Below are 17,808 nucleotides of genomic sequence, written 5' to 3'. Positions count from 1 at the left end.
ATTCTTACCAACATAGAAAATTAGATTAAAAGGTAATATTGAAGGAACAAGAAAATCTTTAGGAAAGATGAAAACTTATTTCTTGTTCTATGAGATGTTGTAGGTTGTGTAACTCTCTTTGAGAGCAAGGACCTACAGCAAAGCTCAATTTTTCAATGTAAGAATAAGCAGCCTCGAAGCCCATGAAGTAATCACATTCACATACTCATGGAAAGAAGAGTTCCACAGAACTTAGTCTTTTGTAGCTTATAAAAACCTCCCATTGAATGTAATAAGAAGCTGTACCTATCATACAAGACTAGAAGCATTATCACAAGACCACGTGGAAGAGAGATATGTTAACTTAAATTTGAAGCAATTTCATAGTAGTTTTTGTGTGACATTTCACACCTTGGATTATACTGGTTTAACTTCCCTGTGATGGTAAGCTCCAGTTTTCTTTCGTCTATAAACATCTCTATGTACGTTTGGAGACCACAATCTTGCATTCCTGGCATATTCATACTAGATGCTTAAAGTCAGACAGCACTGCAAGTGAAGCAATTGTTATAATTTTATTAAGCACTTTATTTGTCAAAAGCTGGAACTAATTTATCCCCTACTGACTTTGTCCACTGCAACGTGGCAGTTATTTTTATCCCCACAGTTTCGAGCACAGCTAAAAATATGAAGACTGGGAGGTAAAAAAAGAAAAACAAAAAGCAACCCATCTATTAATTTATGAAGTCAAAACATCTTAATTTTGTCTTTGATACCAATTATTGTAGGAGCACATCAGTTTTGAGAGATGGGTTTTTTCAGGAGGAGACTTGATGGGGTGCTTGGTGCCGTGGGCTAGTTGTTTGGGTGGTGTTTGATTGGTTGATGGGTTGGACGCAGTGATCTTGAAGGTCTCTTCCAACCTGGTTTATTCTATGTATTCTATGTATTCTATACCTTGCTGCTAGATAAAAGGGATGGTGCATTTTTTTTCCATGTCCTGTAAATATCTAACCCCAAAATGAATTTCATACATGCTTAAGTACAAGCTCTTCTTAAGCTCCTTTGGGACAGATCCTCTCCCAGCTCCTAGGGGTATGCCACGGAGCTCCTCCAGCTGAGCTATATCTAACACTGGCAAGGAGTGCAGCAACAGGAGCTCTGTAGGGTATGTGGATGTTAGTTTTTGGACAATGTTTAATTTAATCCCCCAAACCTGAATGCCTAGTAGGGGTTGCCTTTGACACTTCAGGTGTCCTGTCAGAACATATTTCTTGGTTTGGTTTCGCTTGAGAGTATCACAGTATCACAGTATCACAGTAACTAAGGTTGGAAGAGACCCCAAGGATCATCAAGTCCAACCTGTTCCAACAGACCTCACAACTAGACCATGGCACCAAGTGCCACGTCCAATCTCCCCTTGAACACCTCCAGGGACGGCGACTCCACCACCTCCCTGGGCAGCCCATTCCAATGATGAATGACTCGCTCAGTGAAGAACTTTTTCCTCACCTCGAGTCTAAACCTCCCCTGGCACAGCTTGAGACTGTGTCCCCTTGTTCTGGTGCTGGTTGCCTGGGAGAAGAGACCAACCCCCTCCTGTCTACAACCACCTTTCAGGTAGTTGTAGAGGGCAATGAGGTCACCTCTGATCCTTCTCTTCTCCAGGCTAAACAATCCCAGCTTATATGAACTGGGTTCATATAATTTGTGGTGTTAACTAAAACACAGTAAGCGGGGACTAAGGCAAGAGTAATTTCAAAACTGAACAAAAATGCTAACGTAGGTGAGCACACTAGTCTGTAAAAACCCACTTGTCCACCTCCTCCAAATCATGAGTTACCACCTACCATGACCTAGAGGAGAAGCATCCTGTACCATGCTGGGTTCCCAGGACTGGATTACCAATGGACTGAACATGTATTTCACTGTCCCTGATTTTGGGGATTATCACACCAATGGGGGTCATATGCTTAAAAAAATTATAAATGCAGTGAACAGCAATGTGCAAACCAACTGTAGAGAAAATAAAAAGAACAGTTTACAAGATGTTTATATATATAAGCATCTGCTGCATACTTTTTATATAAAGGTTTAAGATAAGTAAGACAACAAAAAGATAGCAACCTTGCTTAATTTCAAAGTCATACTAAAAAGCCTGTCATCCTCTCTCCACATGACAAGCTGGTATTCACCAGCCTGGGGAATGCAAAAACACCTTCCCAATTCACAGTATCACAGAATCACTAAGGTTGGAAGAGACCTCAAAGATCATCAAGTCCAACCTGTCACCACAGACCTCCTGACTAGACCATGGCACCAAGTGTCACATCCTATCTCCTCTTGAACACCTCCAAGGACGGTGACTCCCCCACCTCCCTGGGCAGCCCATTCCAATGACAAATGACTCTCTCAGTGAAGAACTTTCTCCTCACCTCAAGCCTAAACTTCCCCTGGCGCAGCTTGAGACTGTGTCCCTTTGTTCTGGTCCAGAGAATGACTTTGTTCAGTAAAAGAAGCTTACAAGTGTTTTTGCCTTTTCTTTGAGTTATTCTTACATTCTCCAATGTCAAAACTTGTAAGGTAAAACACTTTTCTGCCTGACTGGGTAACATTCACATTTCTGTGTTGCATTTTTTTATGTATTAATTTTATCTTTTCCTTTTGAACCCACGTTACATAAATATAGGTAAGATGAGGACACATTGCTCAACAGTGGCTCTCAAGCTACATGTATGTGGCCAGAACCACAATGTTGCTTACAGCAATATTAAACTGGGGCAAACAGATCCTATATTGTATTTGAGATGCTGATGTGGAGTTTATGCTGATGAAAATTTACTTTTGCAATTAATGTAGGAAAGTGGAACAAAAGTCTAATGGCTCCCAGCTTTAAAATGCAGAAATTCAGTCAGCTGCTTCAGTCAGGTGTAGCTGCTCCACTGTTTTACCTCACAAAACTGGAAAAATTTGGAATGAAAGATGTATCAGTTTACATTGTTACAGAACTTCAAGTTAAGTTGCTGGACATAAATTTATGGGAAGAAAACCTTTTCAAAATTCCCAGCTCAAAATCAAGAGGACTTGGAAAAACCTGAATGTATATCTGGTAGATGTGTGTTGTTCTAAATGGAAACTAATATACAAAGTAGGAATTATTGCCTCTGGGGAAAGCTGACAATATAATCACTTCATTGTGTAATCCACATCACTTACATCCAGTTGGTAGGAAACTTAGAGCAGACAAATAACTCTCCTGAGAGTGACTGTTTCTGGCAGTTTTACCAAAAGTGAATTATTAGTGTAAAAGAACATTATTTTTTAGAATCAAATACTGGAATTTTAAAAATACCACAACCCTCAGAAATGAATACTTCTGAATTTACAGGGGATTCTGGATTTGACCTTCAAAATCAGAGAAATAAACAGTAAGGAATAGGCTAAACAATAGAAAGAACAGTCACAAGAGATTCAACGATACAAAGTTGTGCTCCTCTCCTAACACCCAAGTTTAGATGCTAAAGATTTATTAAATCAGTAGTCCTGGGTTAACATAGCCTGATCTAACAAGCTCCTCTCAAGACTGGAAACCAGAAGCAACAACCAGAAAAAGGAAGCCTCTCGGGTTACAATCTGAACTTCAAGTTCCATAATACTTTGCTCCAGCCAGCACTTTCATTTTGAATACACATCAACAGATTCAATTCAACTCATGACATCAATGTAATTTAGAATAGTCCAAATATCCTAAACATAAATTCAGACTTTGTAAATATAGGTTTTGCTGATAATTTGGGAATAGACCTAAATTATGGGACAGAGCTGTACAGCACTACCACCACCACCACCAAACAAACAAACAAAACTCAAACAACTCATCTTGGTTTAGCCCAGCTCCTTCTGGATTATTTTGTGAAATACATGCAAGTACCCACTTGGTGTCCCAGCTAAGGAGGTGCACATCAGAAGAGATGACATATTCCTCTACCAGCTAAGTTATCGGTAAGAGAGTGATAACAAAACAACAACAAAAGATGCTGCCAATAGAAAAGAGAACATAACCTGCTTCTGCAGAAGTTGCTCGATTAGTCACCATGTCATTGCTCACTCCAGGGTAGGCAGGGTGAGCTCTTTTCAGCAGAATTACACTGAAGCAGTAAGAGCTTTCCAGGCTACTAATCAGAAGTGTTTACTCAAAGAATTACATTTTTGCAGATTAGGAGAGATTCCATCAAGAGCACTGCCTGCGTCTGTAGGATGGCTACGGATTACAGAAATGTAGTTGAACTGTGCAAAGCATAACTGAAGGCTGATGTGCAATGCTTGTTCCTAATCAGGTCAGATCCCTTTGCACTTCAGTTTCCCAAGTTTATTTTCTTTCCCAGGAATGAGATTCGTTCAAAAGCACTGCTAGCATCCTGGCAGGGATTCTTTCATTTTGCAGGAAAATATTTAATTTCAAGGGTTGCATCCCTTTTTCCTTTTGACACTTGGCCAAACTGAGAAAGCAGAGCTGGTCTTTAGGGCTTTGTGAAGGAATGGTAGAAAGCTTCACATACTCATCAGTTTTACATTTCTTACAAATCCACAATGTTATCACTATACTTACCAACAAAGGAATAAATTCAGCAAAGAGATGGCCAAAGCCAGTTCCCCAACACACTGCCTTTGAGACCTGGGTGAGAGGAACACTCTGGAGAGGCGGAATGAGAAGAAATGTAGGTCTCCAAAGCAGAAACCCAGGACACCAGCACAATGTAACTTATCCAACACCTTTCTAACAAAGATGTGTAAACCAAGGATTATTCGTAATACACATTTCATGTTATACGAGTCCTGGAGTGATGTCCTCTTCTGTTACAAGCACACAGGATACCTACGATGATGCACTAAGCAAGCACATAGTGCTTGTTCAGAACCACAGGGATTAAAATTTTGTTTATGGGAAATTTGGGACTTCAGATGGGAAAGAGACATGGCCACCAGCAGCTCTCTCCTACTCAAAAATCTGACTGGCTCAAGCCCAAATTCACTAAGTTACACAGACTCCTGACCACCAGTGTGAAGTAGTCCCAGACTGTATCAAAACAGACAGTACCTAAAACTGTAAAAGCAGTGAATGAGCCATCCTCTGAAGCCCAGCCCTACTGTTGGAGGTCCCACTTGCTGTGTCTGTGACTTGAGATGTGTAAATTGCAGATTGCCACTTATACACAATAGCATATGGTACTCTGACATTTGAGGAGTATCAGATGTACACACATGCAAGTAAATCAAGAATTCTGTACTTAGGGGAACTTCAATTACTTTCCAGTCTAGTGGGAAAGTCATGATAAATAATTGCCTCAGTGTTCATAAAAATATTCTGACTGTAGTTATTCCTTTTCAATACACTGTAATTTCAATTTACTGAAATGAGGTAAACAAAATTATTCACTGATTGTTTTAATTTAATTTTCATAGAATCATAGGATCATTAAGGTTGGAAAAGACCTCCAAGAGCTTCAAGTCCAACTGTCAACCCAACACTACCATGACCACTAAACCATATCCTGAAGTGTCATGTCTACATGTTTTTTAAACACCTCCAGGGACGATGACTCTACCGCTTCCCTGGGCAGCCTGTTCCAAAGCTTGACCACTCTTTCAGTAAAGAAATTTTTCCTAACATCCAATCTAAACCTCCCCTGGTGCAACTTGAGGGCATTTCCTATTGTCCTATCACTAGTTACTTGAGAGAAGAGACTAACATCCACCTCACTACAACCTCCTTTCAGCAATAAGATCTCCCCTCAGCCTTCTCTTCTCCAGAACAAAGAATCCCAGCTCACTCAGCCACTCTGCGTAAGACACGTTCTCCAGACCACTCACCAACCTTGTTGCCCTTCTCTGGACATGCTCCATAACCTGGCCTTTTTCAGTTGGTGCTCAGGGACAGGACCAGAAGCAATGGTCACAAACTGAAACACAGGAGGTTCCCACTGAAAATCACCAGGAAACATTTCTCACTGTATGCATGACTGAGCACTGGCACAGGCATCCCAGAGAGGTTGTGGAATCTCTGTCCTTGGTGATATTAAAAATCTGTCTGGACATGGTCCCGTTCTAAGCATCCCTTCTTGAGCACGAGTTTTAGATCAGATGATCTCCAGAGATCCCTTCCAACAAACACATGAAGTTTAAATCTCACTTCCAGTTACTGTATAAACCTTTACACTATGGATCCAGGTATCTTCAAATCTGATCTCCCATCATTAGAATTTTGCATAGTTTGTTTTTTTGGTTTTTTGTTTTGTTTTTTCTTCATAAGACCAACTCAAGCTCCATCTCAACTAGTACATAATTTTCCTGTTCAAAACATCTTTTGTGACTGAGATGATCACCCACCACTGTTACATGCTAAAGCTCAAGGATGCCAATATTGTCAGTTGTTGAAGCAGCCGTTAGTGAGAACTGGCTTAAGGGATACTTATTCTGCATTGTTTGCCCCAGTCCACAGAATTGGCTCTTGGTAGCTGTAGAAGGGATGGACACTTTTAGTCAGAGTTTAGTGAAAAACTAGTCTCCCTCAAAACTTCCAGTAAAACCCTCATCACATGATATTTGAATTTAAAAAATGCTCTTGAACTATTACATAAATAGTCTTTGCAGAACTTTCTTATCAACAAGCTGGTGAAGTACACACTAGGTAAGTGGACAGTGAGCTGGACTGAAATCTGACTGAACTCCTGGGCTCAAAGGGTTATCATCAAGGACACAAAGTCCAGCTAGAAGCCAGTCATGACAGGTGTGCTGGAGCTAATATCACTTAATGATGATTAATGACCTAGATAATGGGACAGAGCATGCCCAAAGCAAGTTTGCAGATGACACAGGAGAGGAAGGAGTGGCTGATATGCCAGAGGATCATGCTGCCACCCACAGAGACCTTGACAGGCTTGAGAAAAATAGGCTGACAGAAACATCATGAAGTTCAACAAAGCAAAATGAAAAGCCTGATACCTGGAAGAAATAACCCTATGTACCAGCACAGGGAATAGAAACAAGACAGGAGTTCAAATTCATATACAGGAAATTCCTATTTCAAAAAAAGGTTTCATGCTGGGAGTGGTCAGGCTTGAGATTAGGTTACCCAGAGCAGTGTGGTGTCTCTGTCTATGAAGACTGTCCTGGACAGGGTGTTGTATTCAGCTCTAAAGGTGCCTTCTAAACTCGACTATTATGTGTCTACCAATTCAACTGAACTCATCAAACCTGTTCTCTTTAAGGCCTTGCATAGAGAACAAACTATGCCTAATTAAAGGAAGTCAAACCCTCATGACAGTGTAATAATAAATATGTTAGTTCACAAACTTTAAGAGGTTAAGCAATCTTGAACTGCATAGCTGAATATTGAAAAACATATGCTAACATGTACATTACCTCCAATACATGTAGAAGAATTTGGAGGTGATGGGAAGTTTACTGTACTTGAGAAGCTGTGTAAAAAGGAGCAGCAGCAAAGTTTGATACTAAGAGAAAACACTGTAGTTGAAGCGTAAAAAATATCACACCATATACAATCCAATCAAGGCATAGGCAGCTGAGAGTTGTGATCAACACCTAGAGCTTTCTAGGAAGCAGGAAGATTAAAAAAAACCAATGCAACAAAACCAACACAACGATAGAGGAATTAATCTATGAAGAAAATTCTTTGTTAAGCTGCTCAAGATGACCCAAGAACTTTCTCACCCTTTATCATCAGCCAGTTCTGATTCCCAAACCATCGCCATCTTTCCAAAACATAGAAGTAAAGCTCTTACTGAAAGAAGTTTTCTGGGTATGTGAAAAATTAAGGACAGAATAACAGTGAATAATCAATGCTTATTTTCATCAGCAAACCTGTGTCACTTTTCCAGCATGTTGTCACAGATACAGACTTTGTACTGAGAGGTAATGAACTCACTCTATGTTTTTCAGCATTGCTTTGCTAGACACTTCTTTCCAGATTTTTAAGTCCTGCTGCATAATATACATACTATTCTCCATTTTGAGAGAAAAGAGGATGAAGTTCACTGCAATATACATGACCCACAAAAGTATATTACATCCTGCTAATCTGGGCTGATGAGGCTGCTGCACCTCAGTGAAAATTCCCCTAGATGCTCTCTCTCTTCTTTTTTCCCCCCCTATGGTATGATGAATATATTGAAGATCTTTGTAAATTATAACTTTACTATGAATGACAGCATTCAGGACCCTCAGTTCTGGGGCTTCTGAGCAGCACAGTCCATTGCTAGTCTTCCTCTTTGGTGCAGAAAATGAAGCATTGAAATGCTGATTGAAATGTAGCACTGAAATGTCAATTGAAGTGTAGCATTGAAATGAAGGAGGAATTTGTTCTTCTTTACAGAGTTGAGGCTACACATTTCTTGGTGGGATGCATTGCATTAAGCTTGTGGACAAAGACCAGGTGAACTACTAAGATGGCACTGAAATCTTGTGAATTCACACTCAGACTACCTGACACTTTTCCTCATAAGACCAACTTCAGAAGTTAGACATACACAGAGCACAGGCAAAAGTTATGTTCTGTTACGCTGAACAGAGAGCAAAGCCATGCCCGAATGGTGTATTACTACTGTATTTAAGCAGCAAAGCGATAAGGTTGTGTTTGTGGGATGTGTGATTTTACATAACATACATGTAGTGAGCCTTGGGCACTAAAAAAGCATTTAATACCATGCCACAGTTCCACTAGCTACTGAAGTTTCAGGTGGACAAATTATAGTAATAACTTCATCTTTTCCTTCTTAATTGTGTATGACTTCAAGCAAAAGACTAACAAAAGAAAAGTATAAAAATGCATTTCTAACATTTTTTAGTCTAATTTGGAAACATGGAGCACACCAATACAGAGAGATCATAAAGTCACATCTAATGAGGAGATAAAAAGAATTTATATTAGAACATTGCCCCTTATTGAACAAACACCTGGCCTTAAGCATCTTGCCTTTTTAAGGAAAACACCTTATAAGGCTTTGAATTTGCTGAAGTGATATTGAATTTACAAGGCTTTTATGAAGAATGGTCTGTTGATTTAGAAATCTTTATTTCATAAACCCTGGAAAAAGACAAGCCTATATTCCCAGTAAAAAGCAGACAGAAGCTATTGGAAAACCCCACAATAAGAAAAGGCTTCAGAGAGGTGCACAGCGCCTCCACTCCCAAGGGCTCATCATTAAACATGGACATCACCTTTTCCTTCCTCCAAACAGAGGTAGGATTGCCTGCCTGGGGACTGAGCCATGGTTCCTGCACACTCCAGTCAGCCACTTCTCTCCATTACATTTTGTATTTACAGCATTCACGAGTAATGGTGCTGATCTTCACTGAATATAATGACTTTCATACAAGTGCAGCTGTATTTGGGGAATGATTTAGACAAAGTTACTGTATCTGACTCTGCATCTGGCAGAGCCTGCTCCTTTGGAAATTGCCTTGTAACGCAACAAAGTCTCATTTGCCTGCAGCACTTTGCAGCAAGTTCGCCAGCCTTTCTGCGACCAGCTGTTTGAGCCTTGAACAGACTGCAGATTTTTGTTTACAGAAAACCTCCAAAATGTCAAGAACATGAAGCAATCTCAACACACATGAACTGCATTTAGCAGCTTTAGCGTACACAACGGTATGAGTGGTGGACACGCTCCTACCCCCTGCCCGTGGAACATGAAATTACTGATGATACCAAAATGAATCATGGAATCACAGAGTGCCCTAGGCTGGAAGGGACCTTAGAGATTATCTGCTCCAACCTCCATGATGGCATGGTTGAACCTTGGCAAATGGTCTGAGTAACACTACCTTTTAGGACTGGAATGTGAGAGAAGCATTTTTGGTGTGCATGTGTGAAAAAATGCGTAAAACCAAAGGGTACTTTCCAAAACTGATCATGTTAAATGGAAGAAGAGCATCACCCTTCATCTAGTCACCTTAAAGACAAAGAAAATCACCAGCCAGGCAGAGCAGCCTCCCAGTGTGATGCCTTGAGCCGCCTGCTTTCAGGCAGGCTGCTGTGGACAGAGACCTACACTATCCAGGGTGCATGTGAACTCACAGGTGCTGCCACACTGGCTAGAAGTCACAGCACAGGACCCCACGAGGTGAGATCACCCACAACTCCTGCAGAATATGGGGCAAGAGGGACTTTGTAATCCACACATGTCTGTAAGTATGTACAGAACTTTTGGGAACTGAAGGTGTTCATCTCTAGTTACTAACATTTATTCAGTGTTGGACTGTGACATTTATCTGTGTGGCTGCAGAGTTGAGACCTCCAGCATCTAGAGTGTCCAGCCCAGTGGGTGGACAAAGGAAATAGTGTACTATTATCCACAAATCCTGCACCCTTATAAATCTGGCTGCAAAGTTATTGTCTTTCTCTTTCTTCCCTCTCTACTCCTGTGAGAGAGAGATGCTCTCTTATCTGGTAACAATGGGGCAGTATCACAGGCCTCTTTGGTCTGAGTAACTCTTTTTTTTTTGCCTGCGTAATCTTGGCCTGTTTAGACCTAATGCCAGGGTAAAAACAGGCAGTTCAGGCCTGGCTAGCCTGAAACCACCTAGCAATGGGGGATGGGAGGGAGAAGAAATAGCCCTGGGATATTTGGTGAACCCCTGGTGGGGAGAAGGGGAGTTTTTGGTGTGGTGTAAAGGGACTTTGCTATGCTCACCACCATGCTTTGTAGTTTTTGTAGTATATGAAATGCTTTTCCATTTAAACTTTCCATTACTATCCAATCCATTTGTGTGAGTGTTATTCTTTTGCCCCTTTTGGGGCAAACACTCTAAATGAGGACAACCTGTGACATTACACATACTGATTCCAAATCTGCACTTTATTGTCTATTGATTAATTTTATGTCATTATTAAACTACTTTGATCCTAAATTTGGGTTAAACTCTGTGAGCTGAATAGTACTTAATTGCTGCACGTGGCTTTCATTCATTACTCACTGCCATTTGTTTCTGTTACATTAAGGATGAGAAAACTAATTTACAGCAGGTGTTGATGAGAGTTCCAAAATAAAGCTAAGGATGAAAGAGTGTTGTTTAACCAGCTGCAACAAGCCACTGCTTAGAAAAGGTATGGACAAACTCCAAAAGCAACCTAGATCTCACTGTGGATTTGTGAAGTACTGGTAGCACTGCATAGTGGAGCAACAGGGAGATGCTAAACACCTGCACATTCTGCCTTGGCAAGGACTGCAGCTGATTTAGACTCTCAACCTCCAGATGGGAATCACAACTTTGGTAAAAGCTAATTCTCTCTCTGCACATATATGTGGATTATTTCCATATAAAGTTCTATTTGGCTATACCTGTAGGCAGATTATTATAATCACAGATGACCAGAAATGAAACTGGCTCTGACTTTTCTTACTGAATATGGGAAGTAGTGGAAACCACAGAAGTGCTAGGATTGAATGAAAAGCTTACCTTTCACATATGAAAATATGTGCCAAGGAAAACTTAATAATACATACTTGGTATCATTAAGAAACCAAATTAAAGAAAATTAGATAAATTATTCAAAACATTTTTCTAGGGAAAGGTGTAAAAATCCTTATGAGGATTGTCCAATCACACAATTAAGCCAGAAGGATTTTATCCTATTGACTTTCTGTCTTTTCTAATTTTTTGCCTTAAAATATTTAAGATCATGAATTTGCATGGTACAAGAGAAGAGTTTCTTTGCAGAAAAGCATATATATATCAAAACAAAAGAATCAGAGGCACACTAGCGATGACTTATTTTTTAAGCTGAGTTAAATTTATCTCATTATGATAAAATTAATTAAAAATTAATTAGTTAAGCCACAGAATATTTTTTTCTGACAAGTATTTGATATACTTTTACAATAAGGGGCACTTACAAAGGCTCATCTGCTGTGTTTCAAACTGATTGCACTGGTCAGAAAACGGATAGATATGAGCTGTAAAACTTTGAATATTCCAAGTTACTGAAATATGGTAACAATGAATTTACACCACAAAGTGAGCAGCTTCCAGTGTGTCCAGTGCATCCTTGTAACCCAGCCAGGCAATGGCCCTTCTCATTTTCCTTCTCATTTTCCTTCCTACTTATAGTTGTACTAACCTATGAGATGCATGACTATGCTATAGAGTTTTCCAGACTCCTACCCATGTTTTAACTCTATTATTCCTTATTAAACATTTTTCCCCTTTCAGCAAAGTGGGACAAGCACAAACACAATAAACCTTGAGAATGATTTTGGGCTGTATCTGGTCTTCAAGTCATCTCCAGCTCAGCTAGTGGGGCACTGAAGCCTGTGAATGCACTAATGCAAGACCAGGTGTAACTTGGGCACCATCAGCCTGTCTGCCAGGCAGTAGTTGTGACAGACAAAATCTGGATATGCAGATACAAAGTGCATTTGTTTAAAGGAAAGAAAGGAAGGGGGGGGGTAAAAAAAAGCATAAAGGCAAAAAAACCCCAACCAAACAAACACAAAAAGGAAAAGCAAGCCAGTTGCAGGTGCTTGGGAACCAATCTAATGCACAAAACAACACAAAATTCTCAAACATCTCAAGTTGGAGATGCAAGCAGACCTTAAATAAAACTCTCTTGGGTATGCCACTGTACTATGCAGTTTGGAATCTCCAGCATCCTGCAAAGAACTCTGGCAATCCTAAGGGTGACTTTTGAAATAGTTAATTTATGCAAGCTCTGACATGTTGTGGGGTTTCTGCTAGTAGATCAATAATCACAACAAAGTCTGTTCAAGGCGGGGGCTTTCAAGCTTTCGCTCAGTAATTGTTTTGAAATCCTATTAGGAATGACTTGATGATACTTATAAAAAGAAATCAAAGCTGATGAAGGGAGTGGAGCATCCCTCCAGGGGTGAGGAAAGGCTGAGGGAGCTGGGTCTTTAGCTTGAAGGAGACAAAGGGGTGACCTCAATAACATTTATAAATCTGTGAAGGATGAGTATTGGGAGGACGAAGCCAGGCTCTTCTCAGTGATGTCTACTGATAGGACAAGGGGCAACAGGTGCAAGCTGGAGCACAGGAGGTTCCACATGGAAACAAAGAAAAACTTTTCCACTGTGTGGGTAACAATGCTGGAACAAGCTGCCCAAAGAAAGTTGTGTAGTCTTCTTCTCTGGAGACATTCAAAACCTGCCTGGATGCATTCCTCTGCGATCTACTCTAGGTGATCCTGCTCTGGCAGCAGGGTTGGACTAAATCATCTTTTGAGGTCCCTTCCAACCCCTAACATTCTGTGATTATGTGTGAAATTAACCAGCCTCGCCTAAAACATGGAGTTACCTACTGACAGAGGCCTGTGGTGATGGTGAAGTTAAAGCTTTAACTACTGGTTTCTACCATCTGGCCAATACATGACACATTTTAGTTTTCTATATGCTGTACTATTAGCACATACCAGATTTAACCATTGTATGTGAGCCTTCCACCTTCAAACCACAAAATTTCTTGTTGCACACCACAACAGAGATTTGCCATCCATAGGACAGTTCTTGTGTGCCTCCAAGGTTCTCTTCAGCTCCTAGGACTCTGTAGAGAAACTCCCAGTGCTTGGTCCTTTGTGCCACTGTCAGCACACACAGTACAGTGCATCTAACAAGTAAACTTGGCAGGGGCTCGGAAAATACACAGCTTAATAACCAAGGGCCTTGTTGAGTTGGACTTTTTATTGAACACAAATCTAATCCTTGTCTCCCCTCTCTGTTTATAAGGCTTCCTAATTATATACATTATGACTCTTAAACTGTGAGGACCCACATTTACAAGAGCAAGTATCCTTTGTTTGTTTAGAAAGGCTATTTTGTCTTTCTCCTGTCTTGAGATAGGAGATTGCACCTAGAAGGTGCAATTAAATGTCCCTTTTTGTTAGACTATCTGGAGCCAAATGGTGGCAAAGTGATGCTGAGGTTCATAAGTCAAGAAAGTAAGCTGTGAACAGGGTCAAGAAAATGTTTAGTAACAAACAGGCAATATGATATTTAGGACTGAAAAAAATAATGTGCAGTCAATTGCTTAAGCAGGTTAACACTGCTCTTCCTAATAAATACATCTGAAGGTAAGAGAAAGCAAAAGAACAGCAGGAGATGGGCTGTGTACAAAGGTAAGCATAAAGATAAGCTAGACCTAGGTAACGCACACAGGATTTAAGTCAGAAGAGTGGTGTGTGTGTGTGTGTGTGGTGCCTACGCAAGCTCCTGTGCTTGCCAGTGCCGTAACTGCATCACAGCCTTCCTGAACCTCAGAGAGCTGGGAGCGTAGTTCCTTGACTACTGTTTGGAAACAGCCTTCCCAGTACCTACACAGTGGCCAATGGCTTTGGTTAACAATACTCCAAATGAACTTTGAGTTCTGTAGAGCTGACACAATTTTCTCATCAGAGTTAAAAAATTTTAGCCAAAGACAATCTGTGAAAATCATACAAGAGAGTTGTGACCTATGCCTGACCACCTGCAGTGTTATACAAGAACTCCAATGGAAGCAAAGGGAATTTTATTTCCCTAGAAGTCCCTGCAAGACAAAAACATCCAGAAAATGGTTAGCATTTGACACCAGTTTATTTAAATGTAGTCAAGAAAGAAAGAAGAATATTTTTCCAGCTATCCAAATCTCAGGATAAATAAACAGAACTGTAGAAGGTATATGGCAAGGAAAGACTAAGTTTAATGCAAATAGGATCTAAAGGTTATTGCTTGTTATTGTCAGAGAAGAAGGATGTAATACAGAAGAAACACCTCTCTCTTCAGGGCAAGAGAGGTAACAGAAGCTGAGGAACAGGCTCACACTAGCAGTGCACACATAGTACCCCCAATCTGTAAATGCCTGATGTGGAAAAAGCAATTTGTTTCCAGTGAATAAAGAAGTAAAAGCTACTGTTATCATCTGAGGACAAGAAGGGCGGCACTGGCATGGGAAGGAGAAGTGGTTAAGTTGCCACACCTGCTCTGGGACTGCACAGAATTATGAGACAGCCTAAGCCCAAGTTGTGGTGTTTCAGCATGATTTACAGGGTAACTGCAGTGGCATTTTCCCAGGATATGTTTTTCCTCTCTCACCCCTTTAGTATCTCTCTACTCATGCACATGACTGAGTTTTTGTAGTGATTTAAGACACCTCCCCAGGGCCCAGAATACTACAGAAAGGCTGCCAGGCAGTACCATGGCTTGTAGTTATCTGTACTGCACACACCACATACTGCCCAGCCAAAATGCAATTAATCTTCCTTGAGTGTACTTATGCTACGATGTCCTTTTAGTTGCATGTAGTTACAACATCAAGCAGCTCTAAGAAGTATGCAAGCAGAGTAGCAAGCAGCTTTTGCTGCCTTGCAGCTGTGAGTACTGCTTTGAAGCAGAACTGGATTGCTGCCAGAGCAGTGTAAAAGGCAGATAGTGTACCAAGAGCAAGTGGTTTAATCCCATGAAGGGAGAAATCAGCTTGGATTGAAGGTGCTTCAGTGAATTTTTCATGCTGACCTTCAAGACTGCCCTAATTTCACCAGTGCAGAAAGGTCACTTTTGCTAAATAGAATAGAATAGAATAGAATAGAATAGAATAGAATAGAATAGAATAGAATAGAATAGAATAGAATAGAATAGAATAGAATAGAATAGAATGAACCAGGTTGGAAAAGACCTTTGAGATCATCAAGTCCCACCTATCATCCAACACTATCTAATCAAATAAGCAACGCTATTGAAGTAAGGAGATTCACTAATCATTTTTCATTAAGTATTGTCTTTCTGTTGGAATGTTTTTCTTTAAGTGTTTTTCTCTCTGATAGACTTTCTGTCTGTTAGAAAACTTGCCCAGTAGCACAAGAGATAGGTTTTTAGACGTAAATAAAAAGTAGTTTAATTAACATAGGTATTGGTACAACCTTGAGCTCAGATAAAGTTACAGCTGCCAGACACAGCTGCTGAATGTGGAGGGGGCCAAGATAAAAATTCTCAGCCACTTGAAGATTGGCTGGAAACCAACAAGATGAATTAACTAGAAGAAGAAGATTCAGCAGTAACATTGTCAGAAGACCAGAAGGTGACAGAGAAGACCCAGGAGTGAAAGGACCTTTTCTATGCAAAATATGTATCCAGAAATCCTAACGCATATATATTGTTAAGCTCTCTATAAAGGGTGTAATTAGCTTTGTTCAGGGTTTGCAGCCTTTTGGAATAATCCACTGCAAATCCATTCATGCTCAATAAACCAATGGATGCCACTTAATGATTACAGTGATCATTAAGTCTTTTACCATGTCACTATCAAAAGCATTATTTTAACAGTAGTGCTGAAAACAGTGTGGATCTGTGATTGATAAAACAAGGAAACTCCACCAAGGTGTTTTTAAAGGGCTTGGTTAGAGGAAGAAGGCAAGAAAGCAATATAATGAAAAAGCATAAAAACAAAACATAATGCTCAGACTTCAAGGGGGTTCAATTTTCATACATTTTGTACACTTTTCAACACTATTGCTGTATCTGAAGTGGTCTGCTGTACTCCAGGAATAATGAAAATCCAGAACAAAAACAAACAAACCAAACAAACAAACAAAATCCATCTCTTCTCACATAAACTTTCAGAAGAAAAGATTCACCACCATGTTTTTAGGAGTTGTGGTGTCCAGCCACTGAAGACATTCATCTATCTATTAGAGTAGGCAGAACTTGGCCCACCCTGTCCTGGAGGTTAGCCCTGCTTACTTGACAATGGGGAGCTATAACTCAATCACATTCCCACAAGTAATAGCTGAGGTTGCTGTCAATGCACCAAAACTATATGCACAAAGGCATATATCTGGTTTAAGCTGACTGTCCCCACTAGAAGGGATGAGGGACAGGGCTACCCACCTCATTTCCCCCTGCAGTGGTGCAGTGCCAGCTATATCATATATTCTACACCATGCTAACATCATGCTCATGGCATGACAGGAAGAGGTTGGCTGGGGCTTATGAGATCTTAAATATATTGAACAGCTTGTAAATTTCCTGTTCCGGGTTTTTGTGGTTTCTTCCCTGACTTCTGGGCAGAGGCTTTTTTTTTTGTTCCAGTTTTGTTTTGAGAGGTTCATGGAGGGGTTTGAGTTCTTCTGGTTTCCCCTGCTGCTGCATACACCAGTGTTACAGTTTGAAGGGGGAACTTCAGCCTAGATCCTGACTGCAAAGACTGAAAGTAAAATAAATTACCATTGGTTATGAAAGGAAAATAATGTCTATATAATTAATTGGATTGCTAATAGGGATATAGAGAAGAGGCATAAACAGTTTTTTCTCTCTTTTCTTCTTCTGTTGCTTCTGCTTGCAACTTCTCTCTCTCTCTCTCCCTCTCTCTGTCTCTCGTGGCCATGCCAGGGTATCTCTGTTTTGACTACTGTGTGAGGTAACAGGAAGGAGGGAGGGAGTGGAGGAGGAGGTGAACAACCCCCCTGGATCCATCCAGGGACTGAGGAGTTTCTGTGTTGTTTATAAATTGTAAATATATATATATATATATAGAGTGCATACATTGCAATATATTTTGTACATATTCATTGCATTTCATATTTCTAGATTGTAGTTTGCTTGTAAATATAGCTTCATTTGATTCCAAACCCTTCTGAGCTAATCTGGCAATTTAATTTGGGGGCATTTTCTTCAAATTAGATGGGGTGTAATTTCAATCCATCTCAGCCAATCTTTTATTTCCTGTTTTCTTTTGTGTAATCTGATAACCCTGCAACAGAGTAGTAAATTGGCCTTATCTCAACTAACAACCCAGCCTCTTGGGCCCTTTTTCACTTTCCCCCAT

At 40.3% G+C, this 17,808-nt stretch overlaps 1 protein-coding gene across 2 annotated transcripts in view; it reads right to left on the bottom strand.

The window, feature by feature from the left end:
• Positions 1-17,808, bottom strand: part of FBXL7 (F-box and leucine rich repeat protein 7) — a 131,428-nt gene that overhangs the window by 13,508 nt on the left and 100,112 nt on the right. The window lies entirely within an intron of this gene.

Source organism: Dryobates pubescens, chromosome 9 (assembly GCF_014839835.1).
Source record: "Dryobates pubescens isolate bDryPub1 chromosome 9, bDryPub1.pri, whole genome shotgun sequence".
Taxonomy (NCBI): Eukaryota; Metazoa; Chordata; class Aves; order Piciformes; family Picidae; genus Dryobates; species Dryobates pubescens.
This window is presented reverse-complemented; position numbering and strand designations above follow the sequence as displayed.